This window comes from Carassius gibelio, chromosome B14, assembly GCF_023724105.1.
Source record: "Carassius gibelio isolate Cgi1373 ecotype wild population from Czech Republic chromosome B14, carGib1.2-hapl.c, whole genome shotgun sequence".
NCBI classification, from domain to species: Eukaryota; Metazoa; Chordata; class Actinopteri; order Cypriniformes; family Cyprinidae; genus Carassius; species Carassius gibelio.
The window spans coordinates 7,062,841-7,079,238 of record NC_068409.1 but is presented as its reverse complement, the minus strand read 5'-3'; the positions used below and the strand labels follow the sequence as shown (position 1 = coordinate 7,079,238).

General features: G+C 36.5%; 1 long non-coding RNA gene across 1 annotated transcript in view; it reads right to left on the bottom strand.

Annotated features, from left to right (window-relative positions):
* LOC127971702 (uncharacterized) overlaps positions 1-16,398 on the bottom strand; it is a 32,132-nt gene that overhangs the window by 3,634 nt on the left and 12,100 nt on the right. The window contains exon 2 of the long non-coding RNA XR_008156894.1: positions 1,207-2,518. This is a non-coding gene — a long non-coding RNA (uncharacterized LOC127971702). The remainder of the gene's footprint in view (positions 1-1,206; positions 2,519-16,398) is intronic.

The following is a 16,398-nucleotide window of genomic DNA, read 5'->3' as shown; positions in this document are numbered from 1 at the left end:
TGATAAAGCTATGAAACTTACTGTGGTTCCTTCAAATGATGACTTCTACTTATATAAAAAATTATGAAGAGTTAGAATGAAAAATTGTAAAGATATAGTAAAATAACTATTGTATTTTTTTATGTTACTTTAATAAATCTCTATGGCAACACCATTTAAGCTATCCTAAACCCATTCACAATTTAACATCTCAGTATATAGGCATAATGTTGAAAAAGGAGTATGGAGTAGTATGAGTAGGAGTATGAATTCATTTGCAGGCTTTATCATAAATCCACAATAAAATTTCTGAGTTCTGTATCAATCTGTGTTGTTGTTTGTTTATTTTTATCTTTTATTTTTCATAGGAAGATAACTTACTCTCATTTTTAATAAATGTGCTTATAAACCAAGGACAAGCTATTTATAGCTGTATTTATAAACTGCTTACTACTGACTATTGATATTGGGACAAGGCTTTATAAAGCATGAACTGACTATTTAATAATGAGTGCAGTTATTATAAAGTGTTATCAATGAATTTGCTAATGTTAACAAATTAGACATTATTTTACAGTGTTATCAAATCCTTAAATGACTCATAAGCATTTGTGAAAGTTCTGCTTGCATTACAGCTTAGTATTGATCTGTGAGCTGAACAGATTTACTGTTACATCCATGAGATTATGTAAATTAAAATAAATATAATGTCACAGGATGTCATAGGTCAGTATCAAATGAGTTTGAAATTATTATTTGCAGCACAAATAAGGTTTTTTTAGGATTTTTAAAAATCCCTAAAACTGTCAGAAAAAGGTTAAGGCCTAAGCTATTTCTATGTGAGTGGCTAATTTTATTTTTGTTTTTATAATTGTAATACACAAACTATGAAATTATACAAAATGTATAAAAAGATAAATAAATAAATACGCACACATTAAAAAAGCAGCCAAGTCGAACGAGTTTCCTTTTTTTATATAGATTAAAATTGAAGACAGAAACAAGTGGTAAATGTGGTCACTTTAATATTCAAATCCAGTAGATCCAGTTTATGTTCACGTGGCTGTTTTCGTTTATATTCGCCAAGCTATTATGTATTTTGAAATAATCTTGTCCGTGATGTGTTCGTTCGTACGACGAAAGCCAGAATCCTGCAGCTCGAGAGATATGTTATTCTGCCAGTCGTGCTTTCAAATAGTCTTGCACACTTAAACAGGTCACAAACACCTGCATTTAGCTCTTGTTGTGTTACAATGGGTTTATTGTGTGCATTTGTGGTAATATTTTATTTAAAAAAGCTCTTAAACAAGAATAAATTCGTTTGTTTTGAGCTGGACACTGTACGCGCTGATCGGAGGCGGTGATTTCAGATAGGCAGCCACAAATATTTCATTTTCACACAAACAGTTCAAAAACATCTTAATTTAGCTCTTGGTGTGTTCTAATTGGTTGATTGTGTGATATCGCTGTAATAATTTATTTTTAAAAGCTTTAAAACAGGAATAAATTCGTTTTCTCTGAGCTCTTTACTCCAGACGCTCGTGATCACAGCGGTGATTAATCTCTCCTATTTCTCACATATCTCTGGCCAGAAATAATTTATCCATGAGCCCTGAACCGGTAATAATCAGATATGTTGGTTTAGCTTGTCAGTGTGAATTAAATCTAAGTATTTGTTTGTATTTTTAACCGATTTAAAAGTGAAAGTAAAAGTTCGGGAATTGAACCTGTAGGGGCGCTATTTCTCTCAGACAATGGAAGTCTGAAGCACATATACTCAAACAGAGGGACAGCGTGAGATGAGATGTCTGACAGTTTTTTAATTTTCTGTTATCCATACAGTGTTGTAAAGTCGTGAAACTATGCATATTTCCTCAGAATGACTTTTTCATCTGTATGAAAAAATTATTTGACGTGTTTGGAAGCTGCAATTTAAAAATACAATAATGATTCCCTTTGTAAGGTCATTTAAAAAAATCACCACGGCAAAACCATTCAAGCTATCCAAAATCCATTCACAATTTAAGTTCCTATCAGAAATACTGATGTGTGTTCAGAGTTTTGTGAAATTCTAAGTATGTTATTTGCCTCAAAATCACCTGAGAAGTATTCCAGTTTGACATGTTGCCACGGCAACAATTTTTTAGATATCAATATCCCCCTTGCAGATTTATATTGGCTGTGTTTTAACATTATTCTGATGAAGTTTGAAGCAAATCGAGTAATAATAAGATGCTGAATTCAAATCATTTTGAAAATGACACACTTCCTTCTGCCAGTTGGTGGCGCTATAACTTTGACTCCTAATAGTCACATATATGCGATCGACATTATACAACGAATAATCTGATGAAGTTTGATTAAAATCAGGAAATGTATGTGGATGGTATTAGACACTTCCTGTTTCTAATTTCTTGCCATAATTTCAACGCCTCGCCACGAGCAAACCGTTCGAGATATCAAAAATCCCCTGGCAATTTTTCATCCCCAGTGTCTTGAGATCATGTTGACCGAGTTTGGCGGCAATCGAGAAAAAAACCTATGACAAGTATTTCAAATTCCAGAGCATGCGCTTTTTACATAACTCTAAATAGCTGACTTCCTGTTGGGTGGAGCCTATGACATGCAATACGAAAGTTGTTCGGCACGATGAGATCTATATGTGTACTGAGTTTCATATGAATATGTGCAAGTATGTGTGAGCTATACATCAACATTTCTGACTGTGTTCCAGGGGGCGCCGTAGAGCCCCTGTGCCACGCCCGGGTCCCAGCCTCTGCAGGCTCCTAAAGGCCACAGATTCCAAAGTGTGCGCGAATTTTCAAGAGTTTTTGAGTATGTTAAGGACCCCAAAAGCCCCCACAACTTTGACGAAAAATTTGAATACTAAACCCTAAATAGCCAACTTCCTGTTGGGCGGAGCCTATGATATGCAATACAAAAGTTGTTTGGATTGATGAGATTTATATGTGTACCGAGTTTCATACGTCTACGAGCAAGAATGTATGATATATGGCCCTCCATATTCCAGGGGGCGCTGTAGAGCCCCTGTGCCACGCCCGTGTATCAGTCTCTGCCCGGCCCTAATGGCCGCAGGTTCCAATCTGTGTGCCAATTTTCAAGACTTTTTAAGCACGTTAAGGGCCCCAAAAGCCCCCGAGACGTTGGAAAAAAATAATAATAATAATAATAAAAAATAATCCTAAGGAAAACAATAGGCCTCTCGCCCTTTGGGCTTGAGCCCTAAATATAGCTGCAAGCAGCGATGGCGGGCTCAAGCCACCAATGCCATCACCACCCCGGTGGCATCAGGTAAACTGTGTCCAGCGGGCACATGCATTCACAATATCCCTCTGGCAGTGAGGTTTTAAAGGATATGGCGGTTAAAGGGTTAATCCGAATCATCTAGACTTTAAAATCACATTCACAGAACAATATACATATATATTCCCCAAACATATATATATATATTTAGTAACACTTTACAATAAGATTTCATTTATAAACATTATGTTAACATGAACAATATTTATATAGCATTAATTTATGTCAGTTAATATTCCAAACTTAAACATTAAAACATTGTTTTATTGTGATTTTTTTTCCAAGCAAATTTTACCAATTCCAAACCATATCAATCTTAATAACTACCATTATTTTTTATTTAATCATTTATAAGTGCTATACAATAGTCCAGGAAAGCTGGAAGAGAAAAACTCCTTATATTCATGTGTGCAGAATCATTAGGCATGTTTTCTTTTACAGATGAAATGCGCTAAAAAAGAGTTTTAACTCAAACTGTTTTAACTCAAAGTCGAAAATTATGAAATACCCATGAGAAATATCAAACACAAATGTAATACAGAAATGGATAAGTTAAGACTTGACCATTGTACAAAAATGCTGACTGGGCCATGAGGTCAGAAAAGAAGAAGAAGAAAAAAAAAACAGGTCAAGAAGAACTGACAAAAATAATTGCAAAATAATTAGGAATTAATGTGAAGATTAATTTTTAGTCAAATCTGTAAGACAGACTTTCAGGAAAGGAGGTGGAATAAAAATGAGCTCCTAAATCTTAATCCCGGATTCTGGAAGATATATTCCTCAAACCATCGGACAAGAGGAGGTGGTGCTGGTCCTTCACGAGTCACTCTAATCTGTTCATAAAGCATATATATAAAGTCTTAATATATAGTATTTCACAATACTTCATGGTATTCTAATTAAATCATTTTTTTGGAATCTTTGATTTCTCAGAACCTGACACATTGTAATTCTGAGACTCCAGGAAAGTGGCAGTTCTGTAAAATGTTGGCACTGGAGACTAAAAGCTCCCTGATAGTTTCACACCTAATTCACTTAACACACACACACACACACACACACATTACCCACAGTGACAGAGGAACAGATTGACATCAGATGTATGATAGTTTTTTAATTTTCTATCATCCATATAGTGTTGTATAGTCATGAAACTATGCATATTTCCTCAGAATGACTTGTCTTCGGAAGTGTTTAGAAGCTGCACTTAAAAAAATGAAAGATATTTACTGGTTACTTTTTTACTGTTATTTCAAAAAATCACCACGACAAAACCATTCAAGCTATTCAAAATTCATTCGCACCTGTTCTGTAAGATACATTCTTTAAACAGTGGTAAAAGAGGATGTGGTGCTGATCCTTCAAGAGTCACTCAAAACTTATCTGTCCATAAAGCCTATAAAGAATTATTCTTAAAATACGGTTCACAATACTTCAGCTTGTTATTCTAATAAAGTGAGGGTCATTTTATCAGTAAAATACATAAAATTCATATTATTTTTCTTTGAAAGATTTCTATAAATTATTTAAATCATACTTGTTTCTACAATAATTATTTAAAAGTGATCCTATAGCTCCATCTGGTGGCCATTATTGGTACTAAGAATTGCAAGCTTGATTTATATGTTATGATAGTTTTAATTTTATGCTGGCTCTTGAAAATGATAAAGCTATGAAACTTACTGTGCTTCCTTCAAATGATGACTTCTAGGTATATAAAAAATTATGAAGAGTTGGAATTAAAAATTTTAAGGATATAGTAAAATAACTATGGTATTTTTTTATGTTACTTTAATAAATCTCTATGGCCACACCATTTAAGGTATCCTAAACCCATTCGCAATTTAACATCTTCAGTATATGGCTTCATGTTAAAACAGTTTGGTGTGAACTACTTGTGTCTTCTTGGAGGAGAATGAATTCATTTACAGGCTGAGTTTATCATAAATCCACAATAACATTTCTGAGTTCTGTATCAATCAGTGTTGTTGTTTGTTTTGTTTTTTTTTTTTGTTTTTTTTTCATAGGAAGATAACTGACCCTTTACTCTCCTTTTTAATAAATGAGCTATTTATAGCTGTATTTATAAACTGCTTACTACTGACTATTAATATTGGGACAAGGCTTTATGAAGCATGAACTGACTATTTACTAATGAGTGCAGTTATTATAAAGTGTTATCAATGCATTTGCTAATGTTAACAAATTAGACATTATTTTACAGTGTTATCAAATCCCTTAAATGATTTGTAAGTGTTTTGTAATGATTTTATTGACCTACAAGCATTTGTGAAAGTTCTGCTTGCATTACAGCTTAGTCTTGATCTGTGAGCTGAACAGATTTACTGTTACATCCATGAGATTATGTAAATTCAAATAAATATCATGTCACAGGATGTCAGAGGTCAGTATCAAATTAGTTTGAAATTATTATTTTCAGCACAAATAAGGTTTTTTAGGATTTTTAAAAATCCCTAAAACTGTCAGAAAAGGATAAGGCCTAAGATTTCTATGTGAGTGGCTAAATTTGTTTGTTTTTATAACTATAATGCATAAACTATGAAACTATACAAAATGTATAAAAAAGTACAAGTTATTCTTTTCCAATGTTTTTTATTTATTTACAATTTTTTTTTTTTTTTTGGGATTTACATTTTTAAAAATTTGCCTACGGCAATCATTCTAAACAGCTTGAGTAAAACCTGTCAATATTTATTATAGACCACTATAACTGTGTATAATCTAACAAACGAGTTTATTATGAAAATAAAAGCGTGTACACCAGATGAATTGGACGATAAAGAAATCGCTAACAATAGTATAATAGAGCATGTTTTAGGTTTTTAGGCGTTTAGATGCAGAAATGGAAAAATCAAATGTAAAATCAAATGTAATTGATTTAATTAAATATAGATTAAGTCTTGTTAGAGCAAAATAATAAATAAATACGTACACACATTAAAAAAGCAGCCAAGATGAATGAGTTTAATTTTTTATATAGATTAAAATTGAAGACATAAGCAGCTGGTATATGCGGTCACTTAATATTAAAATCCAGTAGATCCACTTCAGATTTAATACTCAACAGTTTATGTTCACGTGGCTGTTTTCGTTTATATTCGCCAAGCTATTATGTATTTTGAAATAATCTTGTCCGTGATGTGTTCGTTCTTACGACGAAAGGCAGAATCCTGCAGCTCGAGAGATATATGTTAATCTGCCAGTCGCGCTTTCAAATAGTCTTGCACACTTAAACGGGTCACAAACACCTGCATTTAGCTCGTGTTGTGTTATAATGGATGTATTGTGTGCATTTATGGCAATAATTTATTTTAAAAAGCTCTTAAAGAAGAATAAATTCGTTAGTTTTGAACTTGTGACACTGTGCGCGCTGATCGGAGGCAGTGATTTCAGATAGGCAGCCGTGAATATTTCATTTTCACACAAACAGTTCAAAAACATCTTAATTTAGCTCTTGGTGTGCTCTAATTGGTGAATTGTGTGATATCGCTGCAATACTTTATTTTTAATAGCTATAAAACAAGAATAAACTCGTTTTTTCTGAGCTCATCATTCCACACGCTCCTGCTCAGAGCGGTGATTCATCTCTCGTGTTTCTCACGTATCACTGACCACACATCCATTATTGATGAGCCCTGACCTGATAATAATCATATATGTTGGTTTAGCTTGTCAGTGTGAATTAAATCCAAGTATTTATTTGTATTTTAACCGATTTAAAAGTGAAACCAAAAGACAGTCTCCTCCCTTTTTTAATCCGGTAACTGCACCTGTAGGGGCGCTATTTCTCTCAGACAATGGAAGTCTAAGCACACACACTCAAACAGAGGGACAGAGTGATATGAGATGTCTGACAGTTTTTTAATTTTCTGTTATCCATACAGTGTTGTAAAGTCATGAAACTATGCATATTTACTCAGAATAACTTTTTTTTTTCTGTATGAAAAAAGGTTTTGAAGTGTTTGGAATTTTAAAATGCAGGAAAATTAATAATTCAATCTTTATTGTCATTTAAAAAAATCACCACGACAAAACCATCCAAGCTATCCAAAACCCATTCACAATTTAAGTTCCTCAATGTTTTTTCAACATGTACACTAAGTTTGGTGTGTATAGTGTTACTCTCCTCTGAGCAGTATGCATTAATTCACAGCTAAATGTAAAAAACAATCCACATTCAAATCAAAATAGCCGACTTCCTGTTGGTCGTAGCTGATGACTGTGAATTAGAAAGTTGTCCGTCTTGATAAGAACAATTTTTGTACTGAGTTTGGTGTCTGTAGCTAAAACTAACCCCCCCACTTTTGACAAAAGGTGGCGCTATAGAGTGCCTCTTCCACGCCCTCTTATGAACTTTTGCCAGTGTCTAGCTGTCACTAATACTGATATGTGTTCTGAGTTTGATGAAATTCTAAGCATGTTATTTGCCTCAAAATCACCTGAGAAGTATTCCAGTTTGACATGTTGCCACGGCAACAATATTTTTAGATATCCAATTTCCCCCAGCAGATTCATATCGGCTGTGTTTTAACATTATTCTGATGAAGTTTGAAGCAAATCGAGTAAAAATAAGATGCTGAATTCAAAGCATTTTGAAAATGACACACTTCCTTCTGCCAGTTGGTGGCGCTATAACTTTGACTCCTAATAGTCACATATATGTGATCGACATCATACAATGAATAATCTGATGAAGTTTGATTGAAATCAGGAAATGTATGTGGATGGTATTAGACACTTCCTGTTTCTCAATTCTCGCCATAATTTCAGCGTCTCGCCACGAGCAAACCGTTCGAGATATCAAAAATCCCCTGGCAATTTTTCATCCCCAATGTCTTGAGATCATGTTGACCGAGTTTGGTGGTAAACGAGTAAAAAACCTATGACAAGTATATCAAATTCCAGAGCATGCGCTTTTTACATAACTCTAAATAGCTGACTTCCTGTTGGGCGGAGCCCAATGACATGCAATACGAAAATTGTTCGGCATAATGAGATCTATATGTGTACTGAGTTTCATATGAATATGTGCAAGTATGTGTGAGCTATGCATCAACATTTATGACTGTGTTCCAGGGGGCGCCGTAGAGCCCCTGTGCCACGCCCGGGTCCCAGCCTCTGCAGGCTCCTAAAGGCCACAGATTCCAAAGTGTGTGCAAATTTTCAAGAGTTTTTGAGTATGTTAGGGACCCCAAAAGCCCCCACAACTTTGACCAAAAATATGAATAATAAACCCTAAATAGCCAACTTCCTGTTGGGCGGAGCCTATGACATGCAGTACGAAAGTTGTTTGGTTTAATGAGATCTATATGTGTACCGAGTTTCATGTGTCTACGTGTAAGTATGCATGATATATGGCCCTCAGTATTCCAGGGGGCGCTGTAGAGCCCCTGTGCCACGCCCGTGTATCAGTCTCTGCCCGACCCTAATGGCCGCAGGTTCCAATCTGTGTGCCAATTTTCAAGAGTTTTCGAGCATGTTAAGGACCCCAAAAGCCCCCGTAACGTTAGAAAAAAAAAATAATAATAATAATAATAAAAAAAATATAGCTGCAAGCAGCGATGGCGGGCTCAAGCCACCAATGCCATCGCCACCCCCGGTGGCATCAGGTAAACTGTGCCCAGCGGGCACATGCATTCACAATATCCCTCTGGCAGTGAGGTTTTAAAGGATATGGCAGTTAAAGGGTTAATCCGAATCATCAAGACTTTAAAATCACATTCACAGAACAATATATATAACTTTAGTGACACTTTACAATAATATTTCATTTCTAAACATTATGTTAAGATGAACAATATTTATATAGCATTCATTTATGTCAGTTAATATTCCAAACTTAAACATTAAAACATTGTTTTATTGTGATTTTTTTCCAAGCACATTTTACCAATTCCAAACCATATCAATCTTAATAACTACCATTATTTTTTATTTAATCATTTATGAGTGCTATACAATAGTCCAGGAAAGCTGGAAGAGAAAAACTCCATATATTCATGTGTGCAGAATTATTGGGCATGTTTTCTTTTACAGATGAAATGCGCTAAAAAAAGAGTTTTAACTCTGTAAAGCCTGTGAGAAATATCAAACACAAATGCAATACAGAAATTGATAAGTTAAGACTTGGCCATTGTACAAAAAATGCTGACTGGGTCATGAGGTCAGAAAAGAAGAAGAAAAAAACAGGTCAAGAAGAACTGACAAAAAGAATTGCAAAATAATTAGGAATTAATGTGAAGATTAATTTTTAGTCAATTCTGCAAGACAGACTTTCAGGAAAGGAGGTGGAATAAAAAAGAGCTCCTAAATCTTAATCCCGGATTCTGGAAGATATATTCCTCAAACCATCGGACAAGAGGAGGTGGTGCTGGTCCTTCACGAGTCACTCTAATCTGTTCATAAAGCCTATATATAAAGTCTTAATATATAGTATTTCACAATACTTCATGGTATTCTAATTAAATCATTTTTTTGAATCTTAGATCTCTCAGAACCTGACACAGAGTAATTCTGGAGACTCCAGGAAAGTGGCAGTTCTGTAAAATGTTGGCGCTGGAGACTAAATGCTCCCTGATAGTTTCACACCTAATTCACTTACACACACACACACACACACACACATTACCCACAGTGACAGAGGGACAGAGTTACATCAGATGTTTGAAAGTTTTTTAATTTTCTATCATCCATATAGTGTTGTATAGTCATGAAACTATGCATATTTCCTCAGAATGACTTGTCTTCTATGTTCTTTTTTGAAGTGTTTAGAAGCTGCACTTAAAAAAATAAAAGACATTTACTGGTTACTTTTTTACTGTTATTTCAATAAATCACCACGACAAAACCATTCAAGCTATCCAAAATTCATTCGCACCTGTTCTGTAAGATAAATTCTTTAAACAGTGGTAAAAGAGGATGTGGGGCTGAACCTTCAAGAGTCACTCAAAACTTATCTGTCCATAAAGCCTATAAAGAATTATTCTTAATATACAGTTCACAATACTTCAGCTTGTTATTCTAATTAAGTGAGGGTCATTTTATCAGTAAATACATAAAATTCATATTATTTTTCTTTGAAAGATTTCTATAAATGATTTAAATCATACTCGTTTCTACAATAATTATTTAAAAGTAATCCTATAGCTCCATCTGGTGGCCATTATTGGTACTAAGAATTGCAAGCTTGATTTGTACTTCGTAGCTGATGACTGTGAATTAGAAAGTTGTCCGTCTTGATAAGAACAATTTATGTACCAAGTTTGGTGTCTGTAGCTAAAACTAAACCCCCCACTTTTGACAAAAGGTGGCGCTATAGCATGCCTCCTTCACGCCCTTTTAAAAGCTTTTCCCATTGTCTAGCTATCACTAATACTGATATGTGTTTTTAGTTTCATGTAAATCTGAGGTTGGTGTCTGCCTCAAACTCATCATAACAGAACATTCAAGTTTGACACGTTGCCATGGCAACGCCATATCAGATATCAATATCTCCACAACAGATTTACATCGGCCGTGTTTTGTCATTATTCTGATGAAGTTTTAAGTAAATTGAGTAAAAATAAGATGCTGAATTCAAAACATTTTGAAAATGACTCACTTCCTGCTGCCAGTTGGTGGCGCTATAACATTGACTCTTAATAGTCACATATATACGATCGGTATCATACAACGAACAAACCAATGAAGTTTGATAAAATTCAGGAAATGTATGTGGATGTTATTAGACATTTCCTGTTTCTCATTTCTCGCCATAATTTCCACGCCTCGCTACGGGCAAACCGTTCAAGATATCAAAAATCCCCTCGCAATTTTTCGTCCCCAATGTCTTGAGATCATGTTCACCGAGTTTCGTGGCGAACGGGTTGAAAACCTCAGAGGAGTATTTCAAATTCCAGAGCATGCTTTTTTTAAACAGCCCTGAATAGCTGACTTCCTGTTGGGCGGAGCCTATGACATAAAGTGTGAAAGTTGTTCGGCTCAATGAGATCTATAAGTGTACCGAGTTTCATATAAATACATGCAAGTCTGTGTGAGCTATGGTTCAAGATTTCTGAAGGTGTTCCAGGGGGCGCTGTAGAGTCCCTGTGCCACGCCCGGGTCCCAGCCTCTGCGGCGTCCTGATGGCCGCAGATTCCAATGTGTGTGCCAATTTTCAAGAGTTTTTGAGCATGTTAAGGCCCCTAAAAACCCCCGGAAGGTTAAATAAAAAATAAAAAAAATAATAAGAATAATCCTTAGAAGAACAATAGGGCTCTTCGCCCCTTCGGGCTTGAGCCCTAATAATAATAAACAAAGCAGATACAAGAGGGTCCTCGCACCTCGGTGCTCGGGCCCTAATTAAAGCTGCAAGCAGCGATGAACGGGCCCTCGCACCCGGGCTCACCGCCATCGTGTGGCTTTAGTAAGGTGAACGGTGAACGGTGAGAAATATGCATTTAAAGTCATAAATATAATTGGAATATATCAAATTTTGTCATGGCGCCATGGAAACGCCCTTCAACAAAACTCAAGATCCCCACAAGTTAACATTGCACAGGCCTTTAGATTAGATTGACCACAAAATATATGTTAATCTAAAAAAAATTATAGGAGTAGTTTGTCGCAGCGTAAAACATGTCACTTCCTGTTGCCAATAGGTGGCGCTATGACTATAACTGAATGTGGGCATGTAGATCTGTTAAAGGCAGAAGTTTTATCTAACGTGAAGTTTGGGGCAGATTGGACATTGTATGTCTGAGTTCCAGCAAATTCATTTTTCATGGCGAAACATCGAAATTTGTCAGGCCGCCATGGACACGCCCTTTAACGAAATCTAAAGACCTCCGCAATTTAACATCGCAAAGGGCTTAAGATTACACTGAACAGGTTTGGTGTTGATCTGAATAAATCTCTAGGAGGAGTTTGTTAAAGTACAACCCCTGAAAATGGCAAAAACAACGTCAATTTTGCAGAGAAAATTCTAAATAACCGACTTCCTGTTGGGATTCGGATTTCGTACCAAGAGACTTTTTTGTAGGTATTGGTGTGTTAAAACTCAAAAGCTTCGCAATTTAACATCGCAAAGGCCTTCAGATTAGGCATACCAAATTTGGTGTTGATCTGAATGTATCTCTAGGAGGAGTTCGTTAAAATACAACGCATGGAAAATGACAAAAATGACACAAAATTTGCTCATAATATTAGTAATAACCGACTTCCTGTTGGGTTTCGGATTTTGCTCCAAGAGACTTTTTTGTAGGTATTGGAGAGTTACATGAGTATACCGATTTTCATACATGTACATGAAACGTAGCTCGAGGCGCACACCGTTGAACGTGTATAGGTGGCGCTGTTGAGCCATTTTGCCACACCCACTTCTGAAACCCATATCAGACGTAAATTTTCGCCAGTTCTGAGGTGTGTGCAAAGTTTCATGACTTTTCGAGCATGTTTAGGCCCTCAAAAATGCGATTCATTTTGGAGAATAATAATAATAATAATAATAATAATAATAATAATAATAATAAACGGAGCAATTCCAAGAGGGTCCTCACACCATCGGTGCTCGGGCCCTAATTAAAGCTGCAAGCAGCGATGAACGGGCCCTCGCAACCGGGCTCACCGCCATCGTGTGGCTTTAGTAAAAAGGTGAACGTTGAGAAATATGCATTTAAACTCATAAATATAAGTGCAATATATCAAAGTTTATTCCATATGTGTGCCAATCTTCCTGTTGCCAGCAGGTGGCGCTATCGTTATAATGGAATATTGGCCTTCAGATGTGTTCAAGCCAGGACCCTTATCACAGATGTGAAGTTTGGGCAAGATCGGACATTTTATGCCTGAGTTATAACATCTTTTATTCCCATGGCGAGACATCGAACTTCGTCATGGCGACATGGACATGCCTTTTAACAAAAACTCAAGATCTTCACAACTAAACATCACACAGGTCTTTAGATTAGACTGACCACAAAAAAGACATTGATGTCATAAAATTTCTAGGAGTAGTTTGTCACAGTGTAAAATATGTCACTTCCAGTTGCCAATAGGTGGCGCTATGACTATAACTGAATATTGGCATGTAGATCTGTTCAGGTGAAGAGTCTTATCAAAAATGTGAAGTTTGGGGCGGATTGGACATTGTGTGTGTGAGTTATAGCACCATCATTTTTCATGGCGAATCATCGAAATTTGTCAGGCCGCCATGGACACGCCCTTTAACGAAACCTCAATTCCTTCGCAATTTAACATGGCAAAGGGCTTTAGATTACACTGACCAAGTTTGGTGTTGATCTGAATAAATCTCTAGGAGGAGTTCGTTAAAATACAACCCCTGAAAATGACAAAAACAACACCAATTTTGCAGGGAAAATTAAAAATAACCGACTTCCTGTTGGGATTCGGATTTCGTACCAAGAGACTTTTTTGTAGCTATTGGTGTGTTACATATGTTTACCGATTTTCATACATGTATATGACATGTAGCTCGAGGCGCACTCCATTGAAAATGTATAGGTGGCGCTATCGAGCCATTTTGCCACACCCAATGGAATATTAGCCTCCAGATGTGTTCAGGTCAGTACTCTTATCAAACATTTGAAGTTTGGGCAAGATCTGATATTTTATGACTGAGTTACAACAACAACTACTCCCATGGCGAGACATCGAACTTTGACATGGCGCCATGGACACGCCCTTTAACGAAAACTCAAGATCTTTTCAATTTAACATCGTACAGGCCTTTAGATTAGACTGACGACAAAAAAGACATTGATGTCAAAAATTTCTAGGAGTAGTTTGTCGCAGCGTAAAATATGTCACTTCCTGTTGCCAATAGGTGGCGCTATGACTATAACTGAATATGGTCGTGTCAAACTGTTCAGGACAGGAGACTCAGCAAACATGTGACGTTTGGGGCAGATTGGTCATTGTATGTCTGAGTTATAGCAACTTCCTGTTTCATGGCGAATCATCGAAATTCGCCAGGCCGCCACACACAGGCCCTTCAACGAAAACTCAAAAGCTTCGCAATTTAACATCGCAATGGCCTTTAGATTAGGCATACCAAATTTGGTGTTGATCTGAATTAATCTCTAGGAGGAGTTCGTTAAAATACAACGCATGGAAATGACAAAAATGACACAAAATTTGCTCATAATATTAGAAATAACCGACTTCCTGTTGGGTTTCGGATTTTGCTCCAAGAGACTTTTTTGTAGGTATTGGAGAGTTACATGTGTATACCGATTTTCATACATGTACATGAAACGTAGCTCGAGGCGCACACCGTTGAACGTGTATAGGTGGCGCTGTTGAGCAATTTTGCCACACCCACTTCTGAAACCCATATCAGACGTAAATTTTCGCCAGTTCTGAGGTGTGTGCAAAGTTTCATGACTTTTCGAGCATGTTTAGGCCCTCAAAAATGCGATTCATCTTAGAGAAGAATAATAATAATAATTAAAGCTGCAAGCAGCGATGAACGGGCCCTCGCACCCGGGCTCACCGCCAGCGAGTGGCATTAGTAAAAAGGTGAACGGTGAGAAATATGCATTTAAAGTCATAAATATAATTGGAATATATCAAATTATATTCCATATAAGTTCCAATCTTCCTGTTGCCAGCAGGTGGTGCTATCATTTTAATGGAATATTGGCCTTCAGATGTGTTTAGGGAAGGACTCTTATCGAACATGTGAAGTATGGGGAAGATCGAACATTTTATGCCTGAGTTACAACAACTTCTCTTGCTGTGGCGAGACATCAAATTGTGCCAAGGCGTTATGGACACGCCGTTTAACAAAAAGTCAAGATCTCCATAATTTAACATTGGACAGGCCTTTAGACTAGACTGACCACAAAAAAATTACACTTCTGTCAAAAGATTTCTAGGAGTAGCTTGTCGCAGCATAAAACATGTCACTTCCTGTTGCCAGCAGGTGGCGCTATGACTATAACTGAATATGGGCATGTAGATCTGTTAAGGGCAGAAGTTTTATCTAACATGTGAAGTTTGGGGCAGATTGGACATTGTATGTCTGAGTTACAGCAACTTCCTTTTTCATGGTGAAACATCGTAATTTGTCAGGCCGCCATGGACACGCCCTTTATCGAAACCTCAAGATCTTCGCAATTTAACATTGCAAAGGCCTTTAGATTTAACTGACCAAGTTTGGTGTTGATCGGAATAAATTTCTAGGAGGAGTTCGTTAAAGTACAACCCCTGAAAATGGCAAAAAAACGCCAATTTTGCAGAGAAAATTCTAAATAACCGACTTCCTGTTGGGATTCGGATTTCGTACCAAGAGACTTTTTTGTAGGTATTGGTGTGTTACATGTGTGTACCGATTTTTGTAAATGCACGTGAAACATAGCTCAAGGTGCACTCCGTTGAAAATGTATAGGTGGCGCTATGGAGCCATTTCACCACACCCAATGGAATATTGGCCTTCAGTTGTGTTCAGGCCAGGACTCTTATCAAACATGTGAAGTTTGGGGAAGATCAGACATTTTATGCCTGAGTTACAAATTTTATTCCCATGGCGAGACATCAAACTTTGTCACGTCGCCAAGGACACACCCTTTATCAAAAACTCAAGATAATCACAATTCACTATCGCAAAGGCCTTTAGATTAAACTGACCATAACACAATTTAGATTTTATTAGATTTCTAGGAGTAGTTCATTGCAGCGTAAGGCATTCACTTCCTGTTGCCAGCAGGTGGCGCTATGACTATAACTAAATTTGGGAATGTTGATCTGTTCAGGTCAGGAGTCTTATCAAACATGTGAAGTTTGGTGCAGATTGGACATTTTATGTCTAAGTTATAGCAACTTCATTTTTCATGGCGAAACATCGAAATTCGCCAAGCCGCCACAGACACGCCCTCAAACGAAAACTCTAGATCTTCGCAATTTAACATCGCAAAGGCCTTTAGATTACACTGACAAACTTTGGTGTTGATCTGAATAAATCTCTAGGAGGAGTTCGTTAAAGTACAACCCCCGGAAATGGCAAAAATGACAAAATTTCGGATGAGAAAAAAAAAATAACTGACTTCCTGTTGGGATTTGGATTTCGTACCAAGA